The 12,105-nt window shown below is 47.9% G+C and overlaps 1 protein-coding gene and 1 long non-coding RNA gene across 2 annotated transcripts in view; one reads left to right on the top strand and one right to left on the bottom strand.

The window, feature by feature from the left end:
- LOC135399936 (QRFP-like peptide receptor) overlaps positions 1-12,105 on the bottom strand; it is a 220,334-nt gene that overhangs the window by 89,413 nt on the left and 118,816 nt on the right. The window lies entirely within an intron of this gene.
- LOC135399935 (uncharacterized) lies at positions 2,644-3,829 on the top strand. Its single transcript, XR_010424458.1, has 2 exons — positions 2,644-2,905; positions 3,016-3,829. It is a non-coding gene; the product is annotated as an uncharacterized LOC135399935 (long non-coding RNA).

Here is a 12,105-nt window from a genome sequence, read left to right as displayed (position 1 = left end):
CCTTTACTGTTGTTTTGCTATACAATCCATTGCACTCTCTATCTCTGGAATGCAAAAAGAGATTCCCTTGTCTACTGTTTTTGTTGTTGCGGTGCTTCCTTAGACGTGTGTTTAGGCATCTGCCAGTCTGTCCAATATAGTTTTTTCCACAGCTCAATGGAATGTCATAGATTACCCCAGATGCACATTTTACATCCGGATCTTGATGCTTAACTAACCATTCTGTTTTCTTTTCATTATTTACCATCGCAGGCAGCCCTGATAATTTCCTGTTGTGCCCACATACAACATTTACTTGATATCCTTGTGCCATTTGTTTTTTCAGTCTATGAGATAAACCATGAGTATGTGGAATAACCATAATTCTTTCCTTCTTTTTCAACTCTTGCTTATCTCTTGCACCTTTATGGAATTGTCTAACAATCTTCGAACATACACTACTAAGCAGTTCTAACGAATACCCAGTATTCTTGAGCCTTGTTATCTGCATCCCAAATCCTTTGTCTGCATCTTATCTGCATCCCAAATCCCAAATCCCTTGATCTCATGTTGACACGACCTGGAGATGGCTGCTTTAATCGCGCTCTGAATCACACTTCTTTTTACAGTTTTCGACACATTTGACGACGAAGGCATAAGCGGGTTTTTCATCATCTGGTGGTACCACCAACATACATGTTCATCTTTTGAAATTATAAGCAAAACCAGGAATTTAAGGTTTTTGTCAACTATACCTTCTATCGTAAACTCCATGTCCGGTGCCGATGCCTTAAAAATGTCCATTAGAATTTCTTGCTTTACATTCCTGCTTAATTCAGTTAATCCAGTTACTTCCTGCTTAATTGAAAGTAGTGAAGTAGTGCTCTATGTTGTGTTATCTGTGTTTGTCTCTTTTAGCGCTTTTATCGTCAAGAATTTAAATGCGGTAGCTTTATTGGGTCATCCTCCCATCCTGATCTTCGGGCGCCCGCACTTCTTCTTCTTCTTCTTCTTCTGCACTTTTTCCGGTGCCATTGCAACTTCCTCTTCCTTCTTCTCTCTCCGCAACTGTTACGTACGGATCTACGCGACTGTAGCGTTGGTGGGCCCTGGGAAGCCGAGCTTTCTACAACCAAGAGTCCCCAATTGCGCACGCGTAGAGAATTTTTGCTATGCAAGTGAACACTGCCTGCAAGAAAATATTGCGAAACCGTGAACTGACGTTCCTCGACGAATACCAATAGTTTCGTCACTTTCGATGGCTCAGAAGTGAGAACTTCGTGGACCACGGTGGCTTTATCCTTTTTTTCGGGCTCGCAATTTTTAACTAAGATTTATCGAAGTTTACAGGTCAAACAACGCAGCTGGCCTTCCTGAAAAAGAACAGTACTTTTATTAAAGGACTTTAGCGATTTTTAGATAGATTGCATTTTAGATGGGTTCGAGCGCAATTAAGTTGGAAGTGAAGAGAAAGATTTTTCCTTCCACTATCATTTGACGCGTGCTTCTTCATAGAATAGAACAGAAGTAGAAAGAAAAAAAATGGAAACGTAGGCCGCACCGGTGCGACCAGCTGTTCCAGGACGCTTGACGTGTGAAAGCACTGAATGATTTAACAGATTAAATCGCGTGCTTCTTCATTTTACCTACGTCGATAGGTTCATAGAAACCTTCTACTTCGAGTTTTAGCGCGCGGGCTGCTTTACATACAGCTGCCTCTGAAAACTGGTGTGAAGATGGTGGTCTTGCATTAGATAACACCTCGAAAGACGTCCCACACGCAGTAGCGAAAACCGGATCTCCGTTATCCTTCATTTTAAAAAGATCAAAAAGGTTAGAAAAAAAAAAAGGTCTAAGCTCGTCTATAGATTAAACATCGCTTGAGCACGTTCGCGCCAGTATACAACGAGACCTTGAGCAGCGCTTACGAAAAAAAAAGAAAAGTTGAGTTTGAGTATGAATGTTACAAAAAAAAAAAAGAGAGAGAGAGAGAGAGAGAGAGTAATTTTATACATTTTGCGGACTACATGCATTGCCACAACCGATAGACCCTTTCAGGAGTAAAAGCACTGAAGTTTATAGACTATTTGCGATGCTGAGGAGTAAATGTCCATGAGACTAAAATGCGGAGTAATTGCAATCTAGAAGACTAGAAGCTTGAAGTTGATTCCCAATTTGCTCCCTTTTTAATACAGCGCGGTCTGATACTCAGTCCTCTTCGGTTTTCCAATACCCATTCCCAGAAAAGTTTCCCCCGTCACGAAGGTCGCTCCCAGAATAAAGGCTGACCTCATCCCCCATTTGGTACCCCCATTCTCTTTCCAAGCGTCTTCCGTCGTTCGCATTCCAGTTATGCATACTTCGTGTCCCTGAAAGGCTTCGAAGGCGTTTATTTACATATGGAAATTTGCATGTGCATCCGGGCAGGACGCTACGCGAGAAACGCAGAAGCCGACGTCGCAAAGGGCAACTAAAGTAACTCACGAAATACGCAAATCGCGCTCCCGCATATTTTTCGAAAGCTCCCGTACACTAATGATGAGTTGGCAGAGGATGTTTCTTCCTGTACAGATACCCTGTATCAAACAAAGAGTGATATAGTGGACGTAGTGGACGCTATTTGTTATCGCCGCGCGGCCACTAGATAAAGAAAGACTACAGGGCCAATAAATCACGGGAGTGCACGCCCATCGTATAAACACTGAGTGGGTCGTAGACAGGGCCTGCGAGCGACATACATCATAAAATTTTCACGTCGGGACAGCTTCTGTGGGGGAAAACGGAGCCACACCGCAAGGATGATGTACGGTCTCTGTCTTTCTGACACATTGTTTTTCGTCTTCACTCGATGACTCGACCACCTCTGTCTGACACCACCAGCGATGGACATCAATCAAGACGCCAAAAAGTAGCCCGTGAAATTCAGGTTGGTGACTTTGGGTTGCGACGAGTGGGATTTCACTGACAGATGCTCTCTGTTATTATTTCGTGAGCGTGGAAGCTGATATGTGTCCGTGTTTCTTCTGGACAATGTAGGACTTGGGTCATCACTTTGAGGCTCGTCACTATATTATCACCAAATTATCACGGGCCGCTGGGTGCAGTATCGTCTGTGGCGATGAAACACCACAACCATCAACATCACAATAACAACGAATAAATCGTGACATGGGGTGATTCACCGCTGGAGAGCAGTACACTACCCCATTACACGCGAAACATTTGATGAGAGATATGATAATGAAGTTAATCATCGTCACAATCATCATCACAATAAAGTACTTCCTGTACTATTACATTTTGATGTAAACCGAATGATCACAATATTTTTTGTTAAATTGCTGTTGATTCTCTAGTGGAAAGGAGGTTGGGCCTCGTCAGGCTACTTGCTTGTATAGGTTTTTGCCTGTACTACACATCAAGTGTTTGAGCTGTTTTGTGTCGGTGTTTGTTATACATGCAGATTTTTTTTTAAATTCTAGCATTAGCTTATATTGCTTCGTGACTGGCTGCTATTCTGTCATACAGAGGGAGCCAATGAAGAAATGCGCTAGGGCCTGCAAGGAAATATATTACTTGTGCTTCGGATTCCTCTGCGCAACAAAATCGCAGGCGGCGATTTTAAAATTAACTTTGGTTTGCTCCGGGTCTGAATGTCTCCGTGTTCAGCCGTATTTTTCTATATTTACTCCTCACGCAGTATTGAATTTAGGAGAGGGGGGGGGGGAGCGAGCACTTCAAAATTATACGCTGGTGAGCTGCTCGCGATACTGTGTTTGCGTGATGCTGAAATTGTGTAACCATGACAGTAACAATGCGAAAATAAATAAATAAACTATGTAAAAAATCACTGAAGAGGCTTTGAGTTAAGATTTACTGCCAAACATGGCCAAACGGCCGAATGCCCAAAGTTAGTATATTTTTCTTTTCGTGTTTTTGTTATGACTTTATAGCAGAAGTTAAATCTAATGTGCTACTATGTCGGACCAATGCATCGAAGAGGCATGTCATCAGTTATCCTCACTTAATCTCCTTTGCATGTATGCGTACAAGAACGTCTTTCGGGATCCGATCTTTACGATTGTCTTTTCACATTTAGCGGTAGAGAACACTGATTTGATTTGTCAATATTTTTTTAACTAACCGATACCACATCAAACACGGTGCAATCCTTATGCATAGGGATCCGAGCCCAGAACGCATGTTGAAACAATAGCGTGGCAGGCGAAAGGGAACACTTTGTAGCTCATTAGCAAATGATGTGTCATGCTAGTGGCAACGTCTTCACTGGCGTCTCATCTCCTGTGCGGAATACAAGTGTAGCGGTGTGCGTTCTTCAGCGAGCCCAACGACGTGGAGACACACCTTTCGAGAAGCAATTCCCTCGATGATGATGCATGGAGCCCAGGGTTTCCATTGCGTTGTCTCATTTATGAAAAGAGCGTTCCATTTCGGTAGGCAGTAACATTCCACACGACTGACACGCAAACATACCCAAGTGGAAGCAAATGTAACGTTTCCGGACGGGTACCCCTTGCAACGCATAACGGAACAATGTACCTCTTACAGCCCATTTGATTCGGGGAGTCTCATTCGAAAGACGAATATGAATGTCTAATGCACTATTTTTTTCCTAGTCCGCCCATTAAACATGTAAAACAGTTGATATGCATATTATGAATTATTATGAATACGAGAGGTGAGCGCTATTAAACGTATAAATAGAAAAGACTGGGAATTACGATCTGCTGCTCTGTATTGTAAAATGACGACAGGGTCTACTTTTCAGAAAGCCTCTAAACTTGAGCACGACCTTGAGATGTACTCTACGAGGGCGTGCTGAGAAGATGTCGGCCGGACCCACTTTCAGACAATACGAGCGCGATCTCATCAGCGTACACACATTGAGCGGGACTAGGAGGAAGAAGAAGAAGAGGGTTGTAACGCGAACAACAACTATACAACAACAACAACATATTCCTTCCTTAGAACATCATACCACCACCACCACCACCACCAACTACTACATGAATGACGATGAGATGAGGTGATTCACCGCAACAATTGCGGGACCATATCTCAGTGCATGTGGAATAATATATGACTGGGATGACGATGAAAAAGATGAGGCATACAAACACGCACACACATATGACACACGCAAATGAGATATCACGCACGCGGGTGCGTTGTAACTGATGGGTATAGTAGTTCATCCGGTCGGCCACCAGAGAGTGCCGTGAAGATCACATATCCGAATCCGCATTCATATCAAAAGCTCTGAGGTCAGAGGAGTTCAAGCAGGTTGGTAACGCGAAGCGTTCATTTAAGTTACGGTTATCAACAGAACCACGCCTACTACAAACGCGAATTTGTTTTAAAGGTTGAAATTCAGGCTGCCGTGGACGTCCTGTTCGTGCAGAAGAAAACTCCAAAGGAAATCTGGGTGCATGATGCGAACATTAAGTGACGAGTGTCCATAATACTTAGGGCCCTGTGTCTTTGTTTTTTTTATATTTTTTACCCGGGGTAAAAATCGGGTTTTATTTCAGGAGCAGTAAAACAGTAAGATCGGGTGGAAAAGTATACCTTCGGGTGGAAACCAAAAATTTATGTATGTATGTATGTATGTATGTATGTATGTATGTATGTATGTATGTATGTATGTATGTATGTATGTATGTATGTATGTATGTATGTATGTGTGTGTGTGTGTGTGTGTGTGTGTGTGTGTGTGCGTGTGCGTGCGTGCGTGCGTGCGTGCGTGCGTGCGTGCGTGCGTGCTTTCGATGATTGTTTAGTGTTCTCATGACACTGAACATTCTTTACCATTAACTACCTGTTCCTTGGTATATGGTTTCAAGAAATCGTCACGTTGTCTCTCTGACGCAACGCAGGCGAACACGTTACCTTTATTTTTTCATCCCGAAAGTTTGATGAACCGATCCTACATTATACATCGCTGTCTCCTTGAAATGTATCGTACCCCCATGGATTAAGAAAGGCCTGTACTGTTTTTACGCTCACAAAAGTCGTGACTTGCTGCGCTCCATGGTAGCGCTGAGAGCAAAAACAAACAAGGTCCCGCGCAGAAAAGAAGCAAATCCTTCTACCGATCATCCCCCATGCGGGACGCTCAACACGGCGAACATACATAGACAGCCTCACATAAGGAAGGCGCAAAGTAAACAGCAGCTATAGTCACAGCAGTGGCGGTTCGATGAAAACGGAAATGTTTCCCCTGCGTCGTGTTTTTCTAGAGAGCAAGTGGCGATTAGAAACAAGCACGGAAAGCTGCCTCAGTTGTTCACTTCGCCATCTGCACAGAATGGGCGAGAAACTATCGAGCGATGTCGAGGATTCTTTCCCCCTTGTTTGGATTAAACGAATAGGTATTATTATAGGACTCATCAACGTCGACAGCCGCGTATGTCCGTCTGTAATAGTTGTGGAGAGAAAATCAAAGAACAATGGCAACGACACTATGGTGAACTCACCATACCGAAAGGAGTGCTTCGACCCGAGAATAAAGATCGGCCAATTTTTTTCTTTTTTTTTCTTCTCCTGCTTCTCCTGTGCCGGTCCTGTTTGAAATGACAAAAGCCTGGCTTTCCCTGGTGTTTCTTCAAATGGCGGAAGATCACCAGACCTCTACGCTCTTAAAAATGAACTTCACCACATAGCACGCTCCTAGCCAAATATCATCATATTGGCTACACTCTAAAAACAGAACTTCACCGCATAGCACGCTGTACGCCAACCAGTGCCACGAATGATAATGTCATCGCTTCTGATTCGAAGAGAGAGCGGGGCGTACGCCTTTTGAAATTGAGACAAAAAAAAAGGCGTACGCTCCCCTCTCTCTTCGAATCAGAAGCGATAACACACTCTTAAAAATGAACTTCACCTCATAACACGCTCCTAGCCAACCATTATCTCGAATGATATCGTTATCTGCCCTGATTTGTTGAAAACGGGGGGGGGGGGGGGGCGTAAGCCATTTCTGTGACACTTATGCTGTACATAATTGTCACAACAACAACAACAATAAATGAAGAAGTGATGATGACATGGGATGTTATCCCGTGGTAGCCACAGGACACTACCCCATTTCACAGTGGTTAATATGAGAGGATGAATTATGGTGAGAATGAAGCAACGACAGGTCGGAGTTCTGTTTAGAGCTCTTCAAGGAGTCCAGTGGCCTGCATGAAAACGAAAAGGGAGCGAAGAGCCCGGCACTGATGTTCAGGGGAGCTCCATGGGCCAAGTACTTTGGACAAGTTGAATGGTCTATGGTCGAGGAGTGCAAGTTGGCGTCGAAGTACCCGGCGTTCACACGTGTACCGCTCACAGTCCTCGATGATATGGGGGATCGTAGCTGGGGTGCGGCAAGCTAGGCACAGCGCCGTGTTACTGTAACCCAGCTTAGCACGGAACGCAGGGGTGAAGGCGACGTTGAGTCGTAGACGCCGCAGGAGTGTCGTAAAGCTGCGAGGGAATCCACCTGGCATCCTAAATGATAATGACGGGTCCACTGCATGGAGGAGCGACCATTGAGTGATGTCATGCAGCCATTGCTGGCGGGCCAAGGGTGACACCAACGCAGACAAGTAGGAGCGCCTATCCCCGTTGGAGAGGATAATGGGCAGGGCTCTGGAGATACGGTGGGCCGCAGCAGCCGCCAAATCTGCCTCTTCGTTGCCCTGAATGCCGGTGTGGCCGGGGACCCACTGTAGGGTCACCCGGTGTCCCTGTTCGCCGAGAACCCTGAGCGCCGTCAGGATACTAACAACCACCGGGGCCAACGAGCCGCGGATGCCCATGGTTCCTACGCATTGCAGGGCTGATTTTGAGTCGGTGTATATCACCCAGGAACGGGGAGGGTACTTTGAGACAGACTTTAGAGCTAACAAGATGGCATACAGCTCCGCAGAGGTCGACGAAGTGCGATGTGACAGGCGGAACCCACATGATAGTGACTCCTCCGGTATGACAAAGGCAGCGGAGGAGCCATCCGACGTAGACGAACCATCTGTGAACACAGCCGTGCGGCCTCTGTAGTTTGTATCCATCATTTCCAAAGTAGACTGCTTGAGAACCGAGACGGGGATCTGGCTCTTCGGCCCCAGGAGGCCAGGGATGTGTGTCGAGAGGGATGGGCTCGGCAGTGTCCATGGTGCCACTGAAGGGGCGGTCGGGGCAACAGTGAAGTCAGGGATGTTTCCAGATGTTGCTGTAACACATAGCGAGAGTCTACTGTTCTTCCGCCTACGTAGCTTTTGAACCAGAGGATGACGCCGGTGGTGAGCGAGCAACCGTAGGTAGTGTCGGATGGTTTCTCTTCGGCGGAGGACATCGATGGGTATTTCCCCGGCGTCGGCGATCACCATCCGTGTCTCAGCGCTGCGCGGGACACCAAGGCACGTCCGCAGGCTGCGTGCCAGTGTACACCGAAGCTTGTGCTCAGACGTGGCTGATATACCGTGCAATACGGGCAAGCTGTATAGCAGGGAGCCGCGAACCAGAGTTTTGTGGAGCACAAGAAGATCCCGCTCAGTGCAGCCCCAGCGCACGCCGGCAAAGTGGCGAATCACATTGCCCCAGCGCTGAGCCTTTGAGATGATGAAGTCAATGTGCCTTCGCCACGACAGGTTGCGGTCCAGGATAACACCCAGGAACCTGTGAAACTTGACTTGTATGAGGGGGCAATCCCCAATCCGCAGTTGGAACCTCCGCATCTCTCTTCGAGTGAACGGAAGGACAGCGCTTTTTTCGGTGGAGATATCCATCCCCGCGTTCAAGAAGAAGTTGTTGATGGCATCCAGTGCTCTTTGCAACCGATGTTGAATTGCCGGCCGGGATTTTCCAACAGTCCAGATACACACATCGTCCGCATATATGGAGAGATTTACTCTCCTCGGTAGACATTCTTTGAGATCAACCATGACGATATTGAATAGTAACGGGCTTAGGACACTTCCTTGCGGGACACCCTGCGGGACAGCAGTCTTTTCTGTGTCACCCTCGCCTGTTCTGACAAAAATTTGCCTTTGGCTCAGGAAGTCGGAAAGCCATGCAAGCGCTTTCCCAGGCACTTGCGACCGAAGTAACGCATGCAGAACACCGGGGTGACTTACGGTGTCATACGCCCGCTTGACGTCCAGGAAGACAGCCATCACGATTTGCCTCCGGGCTTTCGCTTCCTCAACAGTAGAGACCAAATCCATCACCGAATCCATTGAACTACGATGCCTACGGAAGCCTGACATTTCCTGGGGGAAAACACATCTCCTCTCAAGCCACCACTCGAGCCTGTGCAGCACCATGCGCTCCAGAACTTTCCCTAGGCAGCTGGTAAGGCTGACAGGCCGAAAAGACGCCAGGTCCAAGGGGTGTTTTCCAGGTTTCAGTATGGGAACCACTAGGGCCTCCTTCCACTGAGCAGGGACTTGTCCATCCCTCCATGATTTATTGTAGATCTCTAAGAGGACCAGAAGGCAGGTGTCATTCAGGTTACGGAGCGCAGCATAAGTGACCAAGTCCGGACCAGGTGACGACTTTTTCCGAGAAAACGCCAGGGCCGCCTTGAGTTCTGCAACCGTGAAGTCTGCATCCATGTCGGGGTCCGATGATAGAGGAGCTTGGCTAATAGCGCGCTGTAGCTGCACAACATGTTCCTGAAAGCCTGAACATTTCGCCGCCTCGGAGCTCGCTGCTATGGTCTTGCAAAATTCGTATGCAACTTCCTTCTCGGGCTTGGAGATCGAGAGAGACAGAGATCGCAGAGGGTTCTTCGCCGGAGGAGCTTCCCGGAGACTTCGAGCAACGCGCCATACCTTCGCAGTACTGGTAAAAGGGGTCAGAGACGCACAGAACTGCCGCCATCTTCGTATGTCCACGGCCTTCAGGGCCTTTTGTACCATTACGTTTGCACGACGGGCATCCTGAACATCCGTGAGTTGGCCAGATCGCCGAGCCTTTCGCTCCGCCCGTCTCCTATAAGCACGCAAACGCTCCACTACTGGATCTGTACCTGCATGACCAGCAGCGACCTTAGCAGTCGTAGTGGACGACGTTATGCACCGCACAATGAGATCAGTAATTTCCTCTGCTGTCATTCCCGCCTGCACATCTTTCTTGCTCAGGTTGCGAAAGGACTGCCAATTGGTCAACCGAGCGATCCTGTGGCCTGCTCCGGGCGCGTACTTGGCATACGAGAGGAATATGGGGAGATGATCGCTGCCTCTGCCGTCCAAATCCGTACTCCAAGTGACATGTGGAAAAAGATCCCTGGAACAGAGCGAAACGTCTAGTGCGTCCGTCGAGAAGTCTCGACGCAAGAATGTTGGAGACCCATCATTCAAGACACAGAGGTCAAGATCTTCAATGACGTCGCACCACAGAGACCCCTTGCCATCGCGCTTACGGCTTCCCCACATAGGGTGGTGCGCATTTATGTCACCAACTACAAGCGAGGGAGCACCCAATCCACCAAGAGCCGACCGTAAGTCATGCATTGTCACCGGGACGGACGGCGGAGCATACATACTTAGAACAGACAATGTAGTTCTTCCAAGCTGAACTCTGCAATGCACAAGGTCGAACGGCAGTGGCCCCACCGGGTGTATCTGCGTTGCAGTCAAGTCACGCCGCACACAGAGCACTGTTCTCCACACTGACACGCCGGGTAGACCAAAAACATTGTAGCCACTAAGACGAAAGTCCGACTTCACATATGCTTCACTTATGGCCAGAAGGGGAGTCTTGTATTTCAACAGAAACAACTTGAGGTCCGGGAGCTTCGTGCGCAGACCACGCGCATTCCATTGGAGGAGGGTAGCCCGCCTATACAGGTGTTCCATGCCTTGCTGTTAGCAGCCTTTCAGTCGCAAGCAAAGCCTGCACCTCTGGTAGACCCGCAGCACCCGGAAAAGCAGCCAAAAGTGCCTTGAGAACCGCTATGACCAAGGGAAGTAGCACCGCTGCCGAGTCATCGCGACTCGTTGCCATTCGACTTGGTTGCTGTCGCTGGGTCGGCGTCACTCGATTCCTACGTGTACTCATCTGGGGGACCGCGGCCCGCTCTGCGACAGCAGCATAGGACTCACGCAAAGGAGACGACGACGGGAGAGGAGTCCTGGCATCCAGCTCCAGCATGGGCTCTTGGTTGCGGTTCAGAGACCGCTGAGTCGGATAATTGTCACAGAAAAGGCGCACGCCCCGTGTTTTCAACAAATCAGGGCAGATAACGATATCATTCGAGATAATCGTTGGCTAGGAGCGTGCTATGCGGTGAAGTTCATTTTTAAGAGTGCACTACACTCTAAAAACGGGACTTCACCGCATGGCACGTAGTGCGCCAATCATTGTCGCGAACGATAGGGTTATCGCTTTTGATTCGAGGAGAGAGGGAGGCGTACGCCTTTTTGTGGCAATTACCATATATCCAAATTGTCACAAAAAGGCGCGTGCCCCCTCTCTCACCTCGAATCAGAAGCGATAACCCTATCATTCGTGGCAATGGTTGGTGCACTGCGTGCTATGCGGTGAAGCTCTGTTTTTAGAGTGTATCATTCGGACAATGGTCGGCGCACAGCGTGCTATGCGGTGAAGTTCTTTTTTTAGAGTGTAGGACCATTCTATGCGGTGAAGCTCTGTGTTTTAGAGTGTATGAAGTCTGCGTAGGATGCACAGTCATCATCATCATCATCATCATGATCTGGCATCACGTCATGACTTTGAGTATTTTTCCTTGCTAGTGAGTGCGGATTCCTACGATGAAGACGTGTATGTGCGTGATTGATTGATTGAAAGAAAGAAAGAAAAAAATGGGGATTGTAGCCCTCATCACGAGGGCCGGCTACCCCAGATCACCTAAGGAAAGGAATTCCAGACACCTCCACCATCACCCACTGGAGATGTCGCGAAGCGGCGACGAACGCCACAGACAGGTCATAGCCCATCTAACAGCTTGGTGTCCCTTAAAAACTGTGTAACGGCTCGCAAAGCTGGCAGTTGAGTGCTCATTGGCCATGGGCCCAGCACCTTCTGCACTCCGAAGGGTCGATTGTCAACCCGGCCTAACGCGGCTACAAGTCTGTCACGACACTCAGAGTATCTTGG

This window comes from Ornithodoros turicata, chromosome 7 (assembly GCF_037126465.1).
Source record: "Ornithodoros turicata isolate Travis chromosome 7, ASM3712646v1, whole genome shotgun sequence".
NCBI lineage: Eukaryota > Metazoa > Arthropoda > Arachnida > Ixodida > Argasidae > Ornithodoros > Ornithodoros turicata.
The sequence above is the reverse complement of the archived record's forward strand: the minus strand, read 5'-3'. Positions and strand labels throughout refer to the sequence as shown.